Consider the following 20,672-nt stretch of genomic DNA (forward strand, 5'->3'; position numbering starts at 1 on the left):
TATTTCTCCACTCTTGCAATACTTCTTTTTCTGTCATATTTTATGTATCATTTTTGTAATGAAATTAATCTGGAATATTTCACATGTCACTATCATAAATAGATCCATATTTGGGTGAATTGACAACTGAGGAGTGTTCCACAGTTGTGGATCAGCTACTGAAAAAGTTTTCTTCATGCCTGAAAGCTTTCCTGTGCGCATCAAATGCTACACTAAATGAGGCCTAGTTCTGTGATATTCAGAACCTTTCGACGTATATGAGGTTTGAAATGATATTTTAAGGATAATCTATAATCAAAGGTTCCAATAGATGTGGTTTTCCAAAGCCACATATGCCACGCTTATGCCACCCTGAGGCCTTCGCCTAATCTGAAATATTGTAAGTGATTTATAAGGCCTTGAGAAATAAGGGCAGTAATGGGACCGCTGACAGAGCCTTAGCTATTCTGTTTCTAATATGGTGCTGTTTAATATACTGTATTTCTTCTCCTAGAAGATATTAATTTATTTTTTGAAATGTTCATTGCTAAGATTAAACATAGGTTTTTGAAATGTGTTCACAGGCAATTTATGCAGGCATACCACCATACTCTTCTCTAGGTGCGAGGAACACTAATTTGAAAATGATTTATATGCCCCTTTGTATAGTACATCGAAAATGGTTTTCCTCTGACATAACACTGGGATCCTCTCATATATTAGAAGTACAGCAGCATTAGAAACTCTCTGCAAAATTTATGAGGCTGTCTGTTCACAAGGTAAGGCTGACAGGAATTCTGGAGGTTTTAGCTAAAAGGGCAGGAAAACTGTTGATCATTGATTAACAACCATACGTATGTTTATAAAAGGGGGGGGGTCATAAAAACAAAGGAAAAGCAGACACTATCTTCTGTCACTCAGACAGGATTGGCCCGAAACATTTTGCTACCTGAGGCAACTACTCTCCCATTCCAAGATTGTAAGATGTCAAGGGCTGGCAGGTGTGTGGAGGAGGCAGAGGTGGGAGTGTCTGGGACTGGCCCAGGAGCAGGGACCAGTGATTTATGGAGTTGCTGCTTCTCATGAGGCAGGAGTCAGGGAAGGGAGAAGAGTAAAGGGTTGGAGCAATCAGAGAGGGAAGGTGGATGCAGAACATGTAAGAAGCAGAACAAGAGGCTGTCCAGGCGAGGGGGGAGTCAGCTGAATACCTGCCACCCACCCTGCTATCTCCTAGAACCAGGAGGAGCTTCAAGAGGAAAGAGCTGTGATGACTTCCGTGTAGGAGAAGCCTCAGGATACTTGTGTGCTCCCTAACAGAGCAGGGTACATAAGCTGGTTGGGGGTGTGTGTGGTTCAACTGCTCTGTAGGGCCTGGACCTGGGAATAGCTGCCTAGACACTAAAAGTGCATGCACACATGTGTATCCGGGTGCCTTAGGAGCTGTTGCAAGTGCACCCTTTTGGCAATGAAGAATTAACTATCCGATGCCTGCCTGCCTTGGCTGGGTGGGCTCAGGACACAACCCGTCTCCCAGAACAAGAGCTAGTTAGTAACAGGACAGCATTGTCCATCACATCTGAGAATATCAGGCCACCTCAGAGGGTGCAGGGTAGGCTGTGTGCTGCACACAACTTCAATCACATCCCCAGCATACGTTTAAATCACATACGTTTAAATCACATTTAAATCCAAAGAAACCTTAGACTTGGAGATTGTTAATGGTGCTGGGAACTGTAGCTCTGTGACGGAAAGACTGCATTTCCAGGATTCTTTGGGGGAGATCATGTGCTTTAAATGTACACAGCGGATATGACCTCAGTTTCCGGCACCTTGCAACCAACCCCCAGCAGCTGCTACTTGCGGCAGCCGCTTCACTGTGCCTAATGGTGGGATCGGCCCTGCACCAAAGACCCCAAGCCTATGCAGAAGCTTGGCCACCTATGTTTATGAAATACGTGGCACAGGGGCAGGATCTCCCACGCTCTGTCTCACCACCTTGTATTTTCTGTAATGTGTAAATGGCACATACACTGCCCAATATGCATGATCTTTACCCTCTGATTTTGAGGGGTGAGATTGAACACTAGTCGGTGTACATACACAGCAATGCAAATATATATATATACATATATACTATTTGTGCAGTGCAGTAACACGGCAGAGGCAGCCTCTCCTTTTTAAGTTTGACAAGAATTGCTATATGGCTGGCGCAGCACCAGAGGAATAAGAAGTTGCTATGACTTGCCTCAATTATGACATTTCAAAAAGATCCTTAATTGATTGGCTGGAAGGAAAGCCGGTCACACATTTTGCCAACTGGGAGATCACTTTCACCAGAAAAAGACATACAATTTCTGTTCCTGCCTGCAATGATATATTTGATTTGAAATCATTTCCTCGGCCTGTGTCTTGAGGGGTAATGTGACTTTGCCTTTATTTATCTTTCTTTGGGGACTATAGGAAGTTTAGGCTCATGAAAGTAGGAGACTGATAGCAGTTAAGCTAGGCAGAGCATTGACAGGGGGCCTTCTGAACTCCTTTACAATTCATGCCACTTCCAATACATCTTGAGACACATGATGCACCTATAGTTCAGAAAAATAGCTAGCTTTTCAGCATGCTGGTGAGAGTGCTGTGGTTCTATTTTCTGCCCTGACTGGCACTCCATTGCTTTTCGGATAGAATTATGTAAAGTAACTCCAGGAAAGCACAATACATACTGTGGGTGCTGTATAAGTGCCATGCAATACTTTGCAAGGTTCAATTTGTAAGCACAAGGCCCTTCTGCGAATAACTGCTATTGCTCCATTCCTGTGAAATGTAAGTTAATGAATGCCCTCCCCAATGATCTGTGAGCTCTTGAATTGGATATAAGTTAGTACAGTGTGCATGCATTCACTTGGTAAGGTGCTCATTTGTATTACCCTGACCAGTGGTGAAGATAAGCTTTCCACATCCCAGTTATCTTTTCCCCTAAAAATCTTTCCACATTCACAAGAATGCTTCTCAAGAGAAGAATGACGGGAAAAGGTTGCCATATGGAGCCCCGCCCCACCCCAATTCAAAAATATATCATATCAATGATATACAGAGAAAGGGAGCTTCTTGTCCTCAAATCATATGCGTTGTCCCCATGTGCTTTTCTTAACATAATGTACTATATGACAAAAGTAGACTTTTAGAACTTATTAGACAACATGCTCTGCTGTGGGCAACAGAGGTTGCATGCACGTCTCTTTATACGGTACAAGGCCAGGCAGCAGCTCAAACAAAATGAAAATGCCCTGGTTCTGACAATGCAATCCCATGCATGTTTACTTGAAAATATATCCCACTGCATTTATTCAGTGGGACCTGCTCCTAGGTAGGCGCACATAGGATTCCAACCGAAATCTTTCTCATCTCTGGACACAGAACTCTGAATAGAAAAGAAACAAATTTCAGAGTTTGGTAATACCTGTATTAGGTCCAGCCAAAATCACAAAATAGTGAACAAGCTTCCACATTCTCCAGAATTCTTCCTCAAACTAGATGTTACACAAAGCAGCAGGTGGGAGGATGTGGTGAAAAATAAAACGTGCTGGATGTAGAAACCATGGGCTCTGCATGTAGACTAAGTCCCAAGATGGAGACTGGAGACTGAATGGGTCTATGCTAGCTGCTTGCAGGTATCAGGTTATGTCTGGTTTTCCCAGATGGAAAAGCAATGGTCAACCCCTATTTTGAATACATTTTTGAAAACTCTGAATATGTTTCATAATATTGCTTCTATACAGAGAGCTGAATGCTAAACATTAATTATGGACATATACAATCTTGATGTGCTGGAGGAGACTCTTGAGAGTCCCATGGACTGCAAGAAGATCAAACCTACCCATTCTTAAGGAAATCAGCCCTGAGTGCTCATTGGAAGGACAGATCCTGGAGCTGAGGCTCCAATACTTTGGCCACCTCATGAGAAGAGAAGACTCCCTGGAAAAGACCCGGATGTTGGGAAAGATGGAGGGCACAAGGAGAAGGGGACGACAGAGGACGAGATGGTTGGATAGTGTTTTCAAAGCTACCAGCATGAGTTTGACCAAACTGCGGGAGGCAGTGGAAGACAGAAGTGCCTGGCGTGCTCTGGTCCATGGGGTCACAAAGAGTCAGACACGACTAAACAACTAAACAACAACAATCTTGATGGGTCCAGGAGGGTAGGAAAAACAATTATCCACAGCCATGTGCAATCTTTATCTCTATCTCGTCTTCAGTGTAGAAAATAGAACCAACAGACATTGCATTTCCCCTTCCTCTCCTTGCACCTCCCCCCTGCAGCCCCCCAATAAGCTCTTGAGGGTTTACCAACCATCTGCAGCAGAGTTTGGAGGCACACAGGGGCAGGGGAGGAAAGTCAAGTCCTGTATGTGCAAGCAAGCGGGGTGCATAATTGGATATCACTCAATTGCTTTTTTAACTACATATATGAAAATATTTGGGATGCTTACACAGCTTGTGACCTAGCAAGCTGACTGCTGCCAGGCTGACATACTGGCCTGTGAGGAATTCACCAAATATCCTGGGTTTGCTTTTTATCCAGGACTACAAAATCTGGGAGGTTGTATAGTCCCTCATACACCATATATGGCTGCATTCAACTTACTGGTCTGCACTGGGATAATGTCAACTTGCACACTCTATGACATCGAGAAAGATTCCAAAGGTTAGTATGTGAACATAATTTTTTTTATTTTTAGGAATGGGAGCACCGCTTCCTTATAATATTTGTTTTGCATTTGAATGGCTGTGAGCCACTTATTATGAATTTGCATTGAGGTGGTTTTAAACAGCTCCAAAGTGTAGCTCTGAATGTTAAGGCATAGACCAGTGAGTTTTTATGGTCCATTACAAATTAACCAAAATTGGGATTTGAGGCAGGAACAATGGTGCAATTTTTCAACAGTAATTCAAACAGAGCCCTGTACTTAGTGGTTATGAAACATAACCACACATTTTCAACTCTTATTTATTTACTATACCTCTGTGTTGGTGTGGTGTGTGTGTTTGTGTGTGTGTGTGTGTGTGTGTGTGTGTGTGTGTGTGTGTGATATTTCCCCTCATTTATTCAAGGCATGCTGTCCTTCACCACGTATTATTTGCTAAGAATAAGGAATCCAAACGTATGACACTTGAGAAGTACAATGTGTCTACATTTAGTGAAGCCAAACACCTATCTTCAGCTTTTAAGAGGTAGAAATTCTTCCGGGGAACCCATTTGACATGGTATAAAAAGCCAATGGTGGGTGCTATTATTAAGAGAGGAAGCAGTTATGGAGTTTTTGCACATGAATCCATGGAAACTCTCTTTTGGGTGCTCAAAAGATTATAATGTCTCACTTTCACAGCTTCCTCAAGCCCTTTCTCTTAGGACAAAGATGGTTGGCAGCCCTACAGACTGGCTCAGTCAACATTAAGGAGAGGAGCCAATTCAAGATTTCCTTATGAGTATTATGCCCATTTATTTTTAGCCTCATTATTAAAGCTCCTCATGAAACATGGTTGACAGCTAAATTTGATCCCTTTTACCTGCTACTGTTAACTATTTTCCATCCTCCTCCTCCAACACACACACACACACACACACACACACACACACACAGTTACTGTTTCATTACAAAAGAACAATAAATTTCCTTTCAGGGTAAAGTAAGGGTGTAATGACTAATGTACTGCCCATCCTGTAGAAGACCTAATATTTGCCAAATCAATTAAAAGAAACCACTCTAGAGAAATACGGATGTCTTGCATTTGGATCACATCAGATATAATGTGGCTTAATTCCAAGGCTGGCATATTGCCCTCATTGGCATCTAACTGTTTACTCCAATCCAGGGAGTTTGGCTTATGACTTTTAGACAAATGCATCCTAGAAGCTTAAGGCCAGATGTGGTTTCCAGTGATTTAACACTTTGCCATTTCTCAGAACATGGAACCAAAAGACTAAATGCAGGACACTTTTGTTGGTACAGTGGGGTTTTTTTGGGGGGGGTATTTTTGTTGTTTTGCCACTCAGTTTGTGTTTTTGTCCTCCACCTTCTTCTTTAAAAAAAAGGAGAATGGTAATCAATAATAAGCACCAGGCGTAAAAGTGGAACACTGTTCACTTGCATCACACTCAGAAGAAAATATGTTGACACTTTCTCCTGGGGTTAATACACTGTTTAGCTTTTGGATCTGAGAGTACAACACATTTTGGCTAATATATAGATCAGCTAGGAAAACTATCCTCAAGAGCTGCAAACACTTGCAAAATATATTGTGAGATACTCTTTCACACTTTCAAGTGTGTGTCAACACCTCTACACAAAAGATGACATTGAATTCTGCATAGATTTTTATAATTCTATAGAATCACCTTTGAAAGGATTGGGGAATCCAGCATTTATCATCAGAGGTTTGGAACGATTCACCAATTTTGGATGATGTACAGCCATGTCCACTGCATTCATAAAGTCTCTACAGTCATCAGAACCGGATGCATTCCAGTAGGTTTATCACTAGAATCCAAAAATTAATTATGAAATGAGGAGCAGAAGTTCAGCACGTGTCCTACTAGAAAGCTGTGCTCTACCAAACCTTTTCTGCAGTAGAATTGTTTCTTTCTTTTCGTATCTGCCCTCAAATGATCCTAAAACAATTATATCTGTTTTAAAGCACTGCATATGCTTGTCCCTGCCTCTTTAACTGTCCTTATCAACATGATAGAAGTTGGGTCTGTACCATTTCATACTGGTGTGGGTATAGATTTGCACATTAAGATCCTCTCCCACAATAAAAGAAATACCTATCTGCATGTAGAGAACAAGCGCATCAGGCTAACTGCAGGGGATGGGAAGAACTTTCAGACATGTTATTCCACACCTGTACTCCCAGCTGGTACAGACCCGAATTGCTTATCAACCTGAACATTTATGCGAGGAATCAACTAGCCTACTCAGTGCTAGTCGAAAGACAAAAGTAATCCAGGATTTACACAAACGCTGAGGACATTCAGCTGCTTTGTCAGGTCATTTTTTTCTTGGCTCTCCTATTATTCTGAATGTATAGATCAGCAGCTGTTTCCCTGATAAATTGCTGGATAGAATCCTATTCCTCAATGCACAGCTGTCTTACAAATGATAACTCTGTCATTTAATAGCTACCTAACGTATAACATGCAAGTATGTGACTTTCAGACTTTTGCAATTCTATTAAATGGATAGGGTCAACATTATAGTAAAATATCTATATAGACTCAGCAAAGTTCCCATTTGCAACTAAGTACATTATAGCATATACTAGATATGAACAAACCACCAATTTTTATTGCTCATCTAATTAACTAATTAGTTTTGTCAAACATGCCACAGTTTTGGACATATATGCCCTCGTTGTATTCTTAATGTTATTATTTTACAAAAGATGAAGGTAAGAGCTGATATACAACTGAAGACTAAATCTGTTGCTAAAATGAGGTTTGAATCCCCAGGTTCATGATCCATTTTTTTCCATTTCCTTCTCAACAGTTTAAATATTAATTTTTGCCACTTAAACTTCCAGACTTGCATGGGATTTCTGATTATCTCCTATCCTCATTGCTGATAGGCCTTTACCTGCTTTAGCACCAGATTTTCCCAGACTATTCACTGGGCCCTGTATTCCTGATCCATTATGAACCATTTGAATGTGGTCAAATGCTCTAACCACCTGCCCTCCATGTAGCTTTCTAATACAGATGACAACAATCAAATTTGTTAATACATGTTACAATAATCAACCACGTGTAGAGCAGCCTACACATGAAAAATAAGTCAAGGAGGGACTGCTGATCAAGCCTCCTGTTACAAGCAGGCTGCATTTTGCGGGCTTCTTAGGGACTATCACATTTTGTTGGCATTGAAATTATTGGAAAATGAATAGCAATTCACAAGAAATCTGGTTTTCTTCTATAGAAGAACAGGTGCTAAGGCAGCAGAGGTCAAGAAATGTCATGTAAACCTGCAGAAACCATTCAACTAAAAACAAAATGGTGTGGACAATATGCAGTCTGATTGATTAATGCTACATTGCTGGCGTTTTCATCAGGCTGCCATGACAAATTTGCTACACTCTTCAGAGATAAGATAGCTTAGGTTAGTCTCTATTTGACAGAAAGAGTGGCAGAGTCTAAACAGACTGCTTTTCCTCACCTAATTTGATTAATTTCTGATTAGGATGTCAAAGGTAGTCTAGATTCCCCTTGGATTTCTTAGTACTTTCTATTCTGGTTTAGTAAACATGATTTTGGAAGATTAAAAAAACATTAATTCTAGTGCCGTGGTTCCCGACGTGGGGCACACACCCCACAGGGGGGCAATTTGATTTTTAAGGGGGGCAATTTGAGAATGAGTTATTAACAGTGAATGGCCTTTTAGGTTTCCTCCGCGTGAAAATGAGTTCACTTTTTGAATAGTAAGAATTATATGTCACGTTGGGGGGGGGCGACATCAGGATTTTAGAGATGCTTAGGTGGGGCATGGCCAAAAAAGATTGGGAACCACTGTTCTAATGGTACAAGGCAGTTAGTTGTTTTTGAACGTAGTACTGACACGGAACCCTATCAATATTAGTCTGTTAAAAAACCTGTTAACGTTACAAGAAATTCTGGGGATGGAGGAATGTTATTTGCCTTTCAGTTTCAGGGAACTCTTGTCCACAGTTCCTGCCTTTTCGTGTAGGAATTTGCATTACACTTTTGGGGAACTTCTGTCTTCCAAACACTAGCTTGGCCCAACTAGCTCAGTCCACAGCAGTTTGTCTAAAAAATAGTATGGGCAAACTAAATAAAGCAGCTATCATATTCTAAAAGGGTCCATTGATTTAAAGGGGTCTACTCTGTGCATGACTTAGTTGGCTATGTTAATTAACTGAACCTTCATTTCATGTGCAAAAATCAATCTTCATTAAAATTTATGAAAATAAATACAGAAAAAGGATGACTGAACATTGGAATAATGATAGTACAAAACATTGTTGGCTTTTCTTCTTTCATACAAAAAATTAAAATGGGTTGAAATTTGTTAAGGTACAAAATGGTGGCATGAATTGGACCCACTAGAATTCTGAGAAGCAGGTCAGGCTGGGAGTAGGTTGCTTGAGCAAGGCCATTCAAGGGGGACTCAGTTCACCTAAATTTAATAGGAAAACTCCAGATGCTATCAAGTGTGCCGTATGGATTCCCCCCACTCAGTTATCCATGTGTTTGGACCAACACTGGCAGAAAGCAGCATAAATACAGCATAAAAGTAGGGAGGGAAGGATGAATTCCATCTCTATCTTTATTCCATTTGAGAAGTAAGGCAAGACAGCTACATGAGTAAATTCAGTCATAATCCTAAACTCTTAATCAGTGTTATGTACTGAGTTGAATAGGATCCAAACTGCAGCAGTCTGATTGGTCCTAGAACAATAGGATCCAAAAGGCAGCAGTCTGATTGGTCCTAGAACAATAGGATTCAGAATGCAGCAGTCTGATTGGTCCTAGAACAATGCAGCAGTATGATTGGTTGGCAGGAACCACCCAATCATGCTCCAGATAGAAGTGAATCCACAACCTGATTGACTTACAGTAGAATTCCGGAATTAGCCAATCATGTGCAGCCCATTGTGTAAATAATGTATATAAAGCAGATACTTTGAGGGGACATTCATTCATTCCTCCTCACCACTATGAGCTGAATAAAGAGCATGAAATCACTTTGCGACTCTGAGCATATTTCAATCAGTATGAGAGGAACTGCAGAAACATCAGACACACAGGACCTCCTTCATCTCCACATTCACAGTCATAGCCAACTGAGGCTATAGTAAGAAAACAAAAAACAAAACACCTAAGTGACTGCCACTGAAAAATTAATTGCAAGTGAAACACAAATGGCCAAATTAAACATTACTTTCTGTGTAATTAAACAGAAGATTGGGTAGGATGGAGAGTTGAAGTAGCTTCCAATACTTGTTTTTTCATTAAGTTAGCTCTCGCTGGTGGTAACATCCCGAGTGGATTTCTGCTCAGGGTGCTCAGAAATGCTTCAGAAATGCGGGAAGGTGATGTTCAGCTATTTGTTCCCCATTCCTCCTGCAACTCTCAGTGCTAGTCACTACACTTCAGGAGACTCTCCCAACCAATCAGAGAAGATTTTTAGGGATACTGGGGGTTCTAAGAGGAGATTAAATTGTCTCTTTTCTGTTGTAGAGCAGGAATTCGTCAATGGACCAGAAGCCTTCTGTGGATGGAAAGATCCCTTCCATGTGTAGGAGGCAAAGCCTGCATGCAACCCACTTAACTTTTTGAATGTTTCACAGGCTTCACATATGTTATCTCAGATACATCAACCCTATAAAGCAAGTCAGTATAATGATCCCCATACTGCAGTTGTGGGTGTTGGGGTGGGGGGTTAAGGCTGAAGGATAGCTGCTTACTTAAGGTCACCTGCTGAGCTTATGGGGACACCTTCTTTCACATCTCACACTTCTAGACATACCGCTACACCAGATCTCAAAATCTATCATTCGTACCCCAATCATGATGAATTTGGGGCTTGGAGTATGTAAGAGCTTACGCAAAGAACAAAATCTAGCAAACAAGGCAAAGAAAATCATTAGCAGGTTTCAAATTAATTAATGTAAAAGCTGCTCTCCCTGTCAGCGAGTAATTAGAAACAGGCTCTGTTCTTATAGCCCCATAACAGCCTGCCATTCCCACTATCAGACAATGCCAAACCACGTCCATATGGTCGTCTGACCAGTCATGTGACTTTTAATACCCACACGATGGCACTAAAATGGCCTATTAGATTTACAGTGTCATTAACCTTCGAAAATAAAATGAGAGTCTGCTCTGGTGCAAAAAAAGAGGGGGGAAAGAGAGAAAGAGAGACAAAAAATATGCTTGACTGCTGTTGGGTTTCGGGTAACCAGAGTGTGAGGAAATGCTGACAGGGGTCACTGTGGTATAATCTTTCATTCGGCCCCAAAGCTGTCACGCCTTCCCCAGATGTCTAAAGCACAGATATAAATTTTCATTATCCAGCAGAAAAGGGGCAGAGGTACACCAAATGAATTTTTTACCAATCAAATTAGAGCTCATTGCCACATTAAGTGGAAACACTAATATTGTGAAGTTTTCTTGTGGTCATTTATCTATCTCGGTCCAAGTGTAGGAAGTCACCCCACCGAAGCTGAAAAAGGGTTCCCCCTCCCCAAAAAATCAAATTATAGTTTGTATAATTGCGTTCCAGTCACAATAAAATTGAATAAGGGGAAAAAATCCTATTAGAAAAGAACTGGGCTTTATCACAGAAACAAGGTTTTTCTGCTTATTTTTAGATTTTAAAAATATATAATAATATTTCACACCACTGAAGTTGAATAAAAATAAATAATCATTTTAATTATCTAAAAACAATAGGAATTCCAAATTATTTTCAAGTTTACCTTACACAAATTCCTTTGAAACCTTAGTTAAAAACAACAACAAAGGGCATACATTAATTTCAAAGGCAGAGATTTAAGCATGTGCCTAAATATTCAATTGAACTCAAGGGGAGCTAAAGTGCTTAACTTTTTGGTCATGCATGCATACCAGACTTCTCCTGACGTAAGGACACAAGAACTGCCCAGCAGGATCAGATGGTCAGGCCAAAAATCATCTAGCCCAATATTCAGTCTCCAAAAGTGGCCGGCCAGATGCTTCTGGGAACTTCAGAGGCAGGGCATGATGGTCACTGTCATCTTTTGTCTTCGTCTTCTGGCATTCAGAAGCAAATTGTCTCTAAATAAAGAGAGCTTCCATTCTTACTTATAATGGCTAGCTCATAGCCACAATAGACATGAATTCCATGAAGGAATATGTTCTACCCTCTAAAAGCTTTGGCCGAACGCTTCTGTACTTCCTTGGTCATAGTATCTGAGAGCCGTGCATATTCTAAATAGAAGGTGCATGAACCGGAATTATGGCGGAATTATAGTAACCTGTCATTTTATTTCCAGTCTCTTCCCAAATTAAGCTGCAACTGAACTTTTTGGTTATTTCAGCCACAGCTGACTAAAAAAGGAGAACCTCTGTGAAATTTGTCATGAGTAATTCCCAGCACAGAATTTGCCTTTGCCATTTTGCACTGAGTTGATACTTCAATGAATCTTCTACTACGTCTTTAAGATATCTTCTAGAGCCACCAAAACCAGAAGTGTACAAAATCTGACACTTAGGAAAAAGTGATGTGGTAGAAGTTTATAAAATTATAAGATCATTAAAAGTACATAGACATAAATTCTTTTCGGCCATAGATCTTGGCGTAAGCATGCTGCTTCCCATCCTATTTGACTTCCTTTAAAAACTATTAATGCTCAGCATCCTGAAGATTGTAATAACAGAGAAAGGACAAGCACATGCCGGCCAATGGCTTTAGTCACGGCACTCAGCTATCTATTTAGCTGGTATTGAGTTCAAAAAGAATTGACCTTATCTTATGAACTTCCTTCACTTCAGTGTGACAGCAAATCGATAAGTTAGTAGATAAGGTTACAACCTGTCTGTTACATTTTATTGTGGCAGGTGTATAACTTTAAGAAGCTGAAATGTAAATGCTGCTTCCCAGGTCAAAGGCTGTGATGGCTCTACTTATGGTACATTTTCTTGAAAGGATAACGAAAGCTTTTTGTGTGGATGTGGAGTTGAAGGGACTATGTTGGGCTACACAAGTAACCAGGTTGAGGAAGCTGAAGTAAGAAGCAAGCAAGCAAGTGCAGGATACAGCATACAAAACTTTAAGTGGAAGGACTTGTCTGTATGCCATTATCAGTGCACTATTAGTGTGATGAGAAGGAGCCATAGTTCAGTGCTATAGCACAGTGGTCTTCAGTTGGTGGGTTGAGACCAATGAGTGGGTAATGGCCTGATCGAAGGTAGGCCACAAGAGCAGCACTACCACTATGCAAATATATGGTAAAAGATTAAGAAATGAGTTCCCACATGCATGTTTGGGTTAAAACTGTGCCCTTGGTCTGAAAAAGTTGAAGATACCAGGTTTTTAGCTCTGTCCTGATATTGTCCATAGTTCTTTTTCACAAACTGGAAGAGAGGTCTGGATGACTCCCCAGCTAATTTCCTATTGACCTTGTAGTTCGACTCTGCTGCTATTAATTCGATAATGATAGACCCCCCAAAAAAAAAACTAATTAAAAAGACCGTGCAAAATATGTTAAATTACATATATTGATTAAAGAGAAAACAGCTGGGACCTTATTTAATGCTCCTTGAAGTCAATGAAAAAGTTTTAAAAGGAGTTGGCTCAGTCCTTAATGTCATGCTACTCCTTCCCCTTAAGGAAAACATTTTTTTTTTAATAGAAGAGAAGCACTTAAGACAATGAAGTGCCCTTGGAATACTTGGGTCTTAAGGACATGCTTAAATGCTAGGCCTTTGGCCCTCAGCCTGGAAGTACCAATCACTCCATTATAAGTCTGACCTCTAAAAGACATAAATAGTTCTGCAGGCTTCAGCCACAGTAGGACAAGTATTTTAAATATACACTGAAAAATTATGCTATCAGGGCCTTTGAAACAGAATAAAATTAAACAGCCTTTGTACTAATATTTTTCTTCAAAGACAGACACAAACCATACTTTCCCAATGTCAAAATTATTCTGCTATATAGCTATTAAGTTCCTCTTGGGTAATGGCCATTTTGGTATCCCTGGAGTTTGGGATGGAGACCAACTGATGTTTTTTGTTTTGGTCAAACCAGGATCCCACTACGGAATTTTGAAGGCGGGGTAGCCAACATGGTGCTTCTCAGATATTGTGGACTACAGTTCCCATCATCCTAGACTATTGGCCCTGCTAGCTCAGGGCTCATGCTGATGGGAGCTGTAGTCCACAACATCTGGAAGGAACCACTTTAAATACCCCTGATGAAGGAACTCCGGGACTTACTCCCCCTAGTGAAGATGTTGTCTCTTTCAGACCATTGTCAGTTTCTCATTATTAATATTCACGATTAATGCGTTGTGCAGAAATGGGCTATTAGATAAACCATCCACTGAGGAAAGTTTGTCCCCCACCTCCTGCAATTTGGCTGGACTTTGCAACAATTCTGATGGAGCATTGCTGGTAGATTTTGATTTTCTCCAAATAGTATATCGCCAGAAGTTAATTCTGTTTTCATTGTATTTATTACTTACTTACTTACTTACTTACTTACTTACTTATTTACTTACTTAAAGTTTTATTTGACATATCAGGTTTAGGCATCAATGTTCTATACTATAAGGATAACTAGGGACTACTCTAGTTTTTCAATTTATTTATCTGGTTCTTTTTGTTCTGATTCTGTAATTAAGCAGTTAAAGAACTGATATGAGTTCTTACTGCCCAAAGATTAGCAGGACATATTTAGTCCATGGTTATTTCTTCAAGCACTATTTTACATTTCAGCCTGCTCACCATATGTGCCTACACCTATGTTTTCTTTGCCACTAATTGCTCCTTTTTGACAATACCATCTATATGTGCATGCTATTATTGCTCCTTTTATCACCCTAAGCCTATTAATGCCCAGACTTATGGTTCCCAATGGATTTAAAATTAACCAGCTCTCAAAATATTGTTCCATCTTTCAATACCCCCTGTCCTTTTGAGTTTCTAACTTGAGTCGCACATAAATTGGCTGGCTATATTTCTTCCAGAGCCTGTAATCTTAAATGTTTGAAAGTGCAGAGCACCAAAATTTATGAATGCAATATTAATATATCTAGGTGAGGAGAAAAGAAACTTAGGAAACGTGAATAGTTATGCGAGACTTGCTATTTGCTTACCTTGGGTCAACATCTGCCCTCAGATATGCAAGGAGAACTCCCATTGACTTCAATGGGCCCCATCTGGACATTTCTTTTCAGAAAATAATTTGGCTTTACATGAGTTAAGTGGTTTGTCAATATGATTCCTTAAAGATGACATTACAGTGCCATTTTTGTATTATATTTGCCTTTACAGGGAAATGGCACCACAACCAGGTCTACATGGATGTGGCTACAATACTATTAGCTTTGATTCCCTGTCTACAGTGAGAGAAAGACTCAGGGCTAGAGCACCCACTTTCCAAGTGGAAGGTCTGAAATCCTGGAGGGTCATGACCAGTCAGTATGGACAATGCTGAGCTGCATAGACCAGTGATCTGATTCAGTTTAAGGCAGTTTCTTGTGTTCTAACATACCTTATGGTACAAGCCATGCTACAGAGATAGACAATGTTCAATTCCCAGAGGGTAAGGTAACGCACAGCACAGTAGGGAGGTAACTTCAGGTTGGAGAATCTTTGTTACTCTTGTTCAACTTTAATTAGAGATGGCAGAAATGTACAAACAGGAATCAGTGGGGGAAAGGGCTTCCATGTGCACAGTGAGAGTCTTCCTCTCTGTTTTGTGTGGGGACCAAGGCTAACATGGCACACCAGCTCCAGAAATGTAGGGATGGTTGTGTGGGGGAGGTTCCAGGGTTGTTCTGGCTATATGCAATTTCGGCTTTACATGCAATCCCTGGAACCTAACCCCCGCACAACTTCTGAGTTGTCTGTAACTCATACAATTGCATCTTTGTCCTATACCAGACAAAAATAATAATAAATCTCGCTTCAGTCTTCAACTTCCTGCCTGCTTGTTTCTAAGTATACATTCAGATTAGTGGTTTCGAACATGCTCTGCAACTATACATAATGAGAAAGTCTATCCAATATACACTATCTTGCACATTTTTATTCTTTGCACGTTTTTCTGTGCTGTGCATGTCCACGTGACAGCCTTTACCTCTTGAAATGAAATAGCCACAAACATTATCTTCGAGTTACATCCGAACCATACCATCTCATCAGCTCATCCCTTGTGGCCATGGTTGTTATCAGAGAACCAAAATTGGATGGTGACTTGGTAATGAATATTTCGGCATGAGGGCATTTTGCTGTGTGGTCTGTTGAGTGTGCAGACTCCTTGCTTTCATCTGTCTTGAGCCTTTCACTTGACTCTTGACCTTTCCCTTGGCACTGTCCTATCATTTCCTTGATTTCACAAATGTTAGCCTCTCACGTGACCTGTGAACTGTGGCCTTTCACTTGGCCTTTGATCTCATAAATTTTGGAAGCTCATACATGTAATCACAGGACAAATAAGCAAAAGAGCTCAAAGAAAACGTTCCTCCTGAATGACATCCACAAGTGGAAAGCAACAATGAGAGTGACCCAGTTCTGGCAAAATAACTTGGACCTGAGAGGAATGTTCTTTTGTGTTCATCAAATCTGGAAAATACACAGGGGGGAGTATTTATTCAGTAGATCATGTCTGCTAGTCCTTAAACCCTAATAGGTACATCCTGGGACAAGTTGTTTGAGAAAAGCCATTTGAGAAATGTTGGCTTTGGGCACCATCCATTGGGAAAATATCCCGATCAAGTGTCCTTGAAATCAATGGAAGCTATGAAGCAAACTTGTTTTGTCCTGCTTCAGACGGTAGGACCTGAACCAATGGATTCAAGTTACAAGAAAGGAGATTCTGATTAAACATTAGGAAGAACTTTCTAACGGTAAGAGCCGTTTGACATTGGAACAGACTGTCTCAGAAGGTGATGGGCTTTTCTTTACTGGAGGTTTCTAAGCAGAGGCTGGATGGTCATATTTCATTGATACTTTAGTTGAGATTCATGCATTCCAGGGGGTTGGCATAGATGATCCTTGGGGTATCTACAATTCCACGATTCTATGATTCTATCAGTTGGTTAGAATGTGGTGTTGATAATGCCAAGGTTGCAGGTTTGATCCTTTCATGGGACAGCTGCATATTCCTACTAATTCAAGGGGTTGGACTAGACGATCCTCAGGGTCCCTTCCAACTCTACAGTTCTATAATTCTGCAAACAGATTGTTCAGCAGATGTTCCTAATAGACTTTATTTGCTTTATGAAAGCATTTTTACTCTACTCTTCAGCTGAAAAGTCTGCAGACAACAAAAAAACAAAAACAAACCAAAACCCAACCCCTAGACTGTCCCTGCCCTCAAGTTTACAAACGGAAAAGGAGAGGGGAAGGGAAGGGAAGAGGGAAAATGCAAACTCAGACACAAGTTGCTAAAGTTACAGTTTTTATAACGGCCCACTAGAATGAAACATTTCAGGTAGTCTGGTGTAATGAATGCTGCTAGGAGACAGTTGAACAGCCAAATGCAACTGATGTCTCATCGGAGCTGATGGAATAACCCTGCCTCCCTTGTCACTCTTTAACTGAAATTAAGGAAGTAGGACTCAAGGGGGGGGAGTTGCAGTGTGGAATGATTTTGTTCATGGCTTCAGCACCCCCATCCCCTCAACCGCTACCCACCAAAAGTTAATCAGCATCCCCCCATCCCCTATTTGAAGTTTTGGGTAGACACTCTTCTGCCTAATTCTTGCAACTTTAAATACTTTAACTTCTCCATTGAGAAATTACAGGCAGCTCTTACTTCCATCCCTAGGGATATTTAAAAATAAATTCCTACTGTAAAACAGGAAGTGATTCTTTCCACCCTATATATGTATCTGTCTGTTGTTCTGTTCCATCCACATCCTCCAACCCAGTTATCAGTTTCTTCCCCTCTCACTCACCTAACATTATATGCAGTATGACTGATTTATTATGGAGCTACTGTTGTTGGTTTTTTATTGTTAACCCCTTAGCTTAGCAATATATTGTACAATATATATAACAAATATATTTTGGGCATCAGAAAACATCAGTGTTATCCTGAACGTACTGATGCCTGTCTCATGCACAGCTCATGCAGTTCTGGCTCCACAAGAAGCAGCACAAAAAATCTTGAATTGGTATTAGTATATTTGATAATATACTCATCACCCATTACATCTGTGAATTATTAACTATAGTTTCTTAAGCCTTATGGGAACTTTAGTATTTAAAACTAGCAACACAGGTTGAGTACACATCCCTGGGTTTTGACCTAGCTAACCTCTTTCAGAAGTCTAATGAAGAAGGGTTTTCTGATTTACATAATTTCTGCTTAGCCCTTCAAATTACCATAACATTTAATGCCCCTATTTCTAAGCCCTACACTGTAAGGCAAAGCCAAATACACTTGCTTCAGATTCATGACATAATTTGACAAACATGCTGGATTTCTATTCATACACGTGCCATTAACTTGACACATATATAAGAGAGCAGACAAAACTTTGTCAATGTGCATATTTGAGAAAAGGCATTCTTTCATAGGCGAAATGTAGCCACAGAGCCAGTACAGCAGTCTATTTTAGAGGGGGTGGGGTCATAAAGTGGTAAGAAGAACCCTGACAACTTTCAGCATCAAATGTGGATTGCAGCTTAGTTTTGGTTGGTTTTCTCTTATGCATGCCTAATTATCTGCCCCTAAGTTGCACCCATGTGATTCACTCAATGTATGGCTACTGCAACTCTGTTACCACAACTCTGGTGGTGCCTTTCAGCAGACTTTTAGAGTAGGTTTTGTGTTCAGAAAGGTATTCAACAAAATAGTTGAGTCAATTCAATTTTTTTTTTGTTATTCAACTCCAGGTAAATTTCATTGCAGCTTGGAGCATACTGTTGTCCAGGTAGCCCATTTGTTATTGTCTTTCAAAATATGAAAACAAGCGTATCCCAGAAATCGGGAAACTATAGAAAGTTGTCATTTCCAGTTCCCAAGTAAGGCAGATTTTAACGTGCTGCTCCAAACAGGTGCTGCAATATTAGATATCAGATCAATATATGACATAAACCTGTGTAGTGAGACTATAAGTATTGTGTGTATTTCAGTAGGTGTAGCTAGAGAGTCCAGTGCCACAGGCCCAACAGAGGAATTCAAGCAGCCTTCATTAATTTGCTCATGCTTTTCAATTAGGAAGTATTTGGCTACCGTTCCAAGACACTGAACTCTATTTCCTGCTTCTAATTCTATAGAACCAATTTACTGATAATTTCCTGTCTACATTTGATAAAGTTAGGAGCACATTCAGTTTGTTTAACTCCCTGTTTCACTAGAACAAAGAAACTTCAGCCACAACAGCATTTGATGGAAATTAGGCCAAATATCAATGAAGACTGTGGAATGCGGGTGAGCCTTGAATGGCGTTTATCTTGCTAACAGTTTCAAAGTATCCTCCAAGGCTTTTGTGGTTGCCATCTTGACCTCCGAACATATAAAGCACCATTGGCCTGGCCTGCCAAGCCCAGAGCAATTAAGACCACAGGGCTGAGCCACCCATTGGAACTTTTTCTCTTCATTTAGCATCACTAACCTATTGAATATATATAAATGCACACAAACAACATAGTTAGTTTCAGATACATTCATTCTCAGATCATTTCAATTAATTATAAATACAAAATAAATATGTCCATAATTTCTAGAAATGAGAATGAGAACTGCCTGCAACAACTGGTTTATACAAGCATATTTATCACTTGATGTTTTCAGCATTAAGTGATGTTTTGCTTGTGTGAATGAGCCATTCCAGGCCTAATGCTAAGCAAATAACTTTCATGTTGCATCAGATACAATGCTTTTCAGTGGAGTCTGGTCACAAATCAATAATTGTGGCTTTGAATAGATCCAGAGTAGAATTAGTCCTCAAACACTGAGTATTCAAGGAGATGTGAAAATTGTGTGAATTGGGTCCAATTCACTTAGAATGCTTTCATGTAATCTCACTTGCTGAAGGTTGATTATGTGTGATTATTCAGTACTGCAAGAAAGACACTCTGTACAAGCTTAACTACTTTCTCTTATTAATATTAAGTCATTCTTTGATATACTTAGCTCTGGCACTGAAAACCCATTCAGAGCCTAGTGAGACATGGGTTAAATTAAGCATTTTAAAAAACCTTTCCAATATCTCATATCAAGTGTGGTCTAGTAAACAAACGCCAATCTCTACCCTGGAATCATTAGCAAGTCACTATCAATCAGCTCAGGTTCCTATATTTGTAAAATGGAAATAATAGGGACTTCCCACACAAAGTTGTTATGAGAAGGAGCAAGGTAATACAGAGAATGCAATGAACTTCCCAAATTTAAGATACAATATAGTGCACGGTTAAGCACCCAAGCCCCGTCAGAATCAATTGTACTTAGGTATATTTAATTAAGTACTTCACAGCTTGGGGCCAAATTATCTGAAGGCTCCCCTTTTCCCTATATACCTGCCTGGGCCCTGAGATCATCTACAGAGGTCATTCTCAAAGAATACATATTAGCTCTTCTCAGATCAGCTTCTCTAATTTATAACTACTGCTCAGGAGAAGTCCTCTCAATGCTCAAAAGATGGTCATTTAGTGGCCATAACAACTGACTGACTTGAGTATTTCCAATGACTACTATGTTGCTACTATTCGTCTGATTTAATATACTACCACTACTACCACCAGAAGCAGAATCAGCACTACTTTTGCTATCGTTACTACGAATATTTATACAGCACCAGCTGTGTGAAAAGTACTTCCTTGAAGGAATGTAAGGCAGTTGCCATTTTCCTTTAGTATATACCCATTCCTGAGGTTTAAAGACTGTCTCAAGGCAAATCTAAAAAAATGTAGTATAAACACTGACAACTGGGAAACACTGGCCTGCGAGCGCTCCAGTTGGAGA

The 20,672-nt window shown here is 40.2% G+C and overlaps 1 protein-coding gene and 1 pseudogene across 13 annotated transcripts in view; both read right to left on the bottom strand.

The window, feature by feature from the left end:
• MECOM (MDS1 and EVI1 complex locus) overlaps window positions 1-20,672 on the bottom strand; it is a 467,205-nt gene that overhangs the window by 125,158 nt on the left and 321,375 nt on the right. The gene's annotated exons all lie outside the window — the stretch shown is intronic.
• On the bottom strand, window positions 6,024-6,165 carry LOC128414961 (uncharacterized; annotated as a pseudogene).

This window comes from Podarcis raffonei, chromosome 5 (genome assembly GCF_027172205.1).
Source record: "Podarcis raffonei isolate rPodRaf1 chromosome 5, rPodRaf1.pri, whole genome shotgun sequence".
Classification (NCBI taxonomy): Eukaryota; Metazoa; Chordata; class Lepidosauria; order Squamata; family Lacertidae; genus Podarcis; species Podarcis raffonei.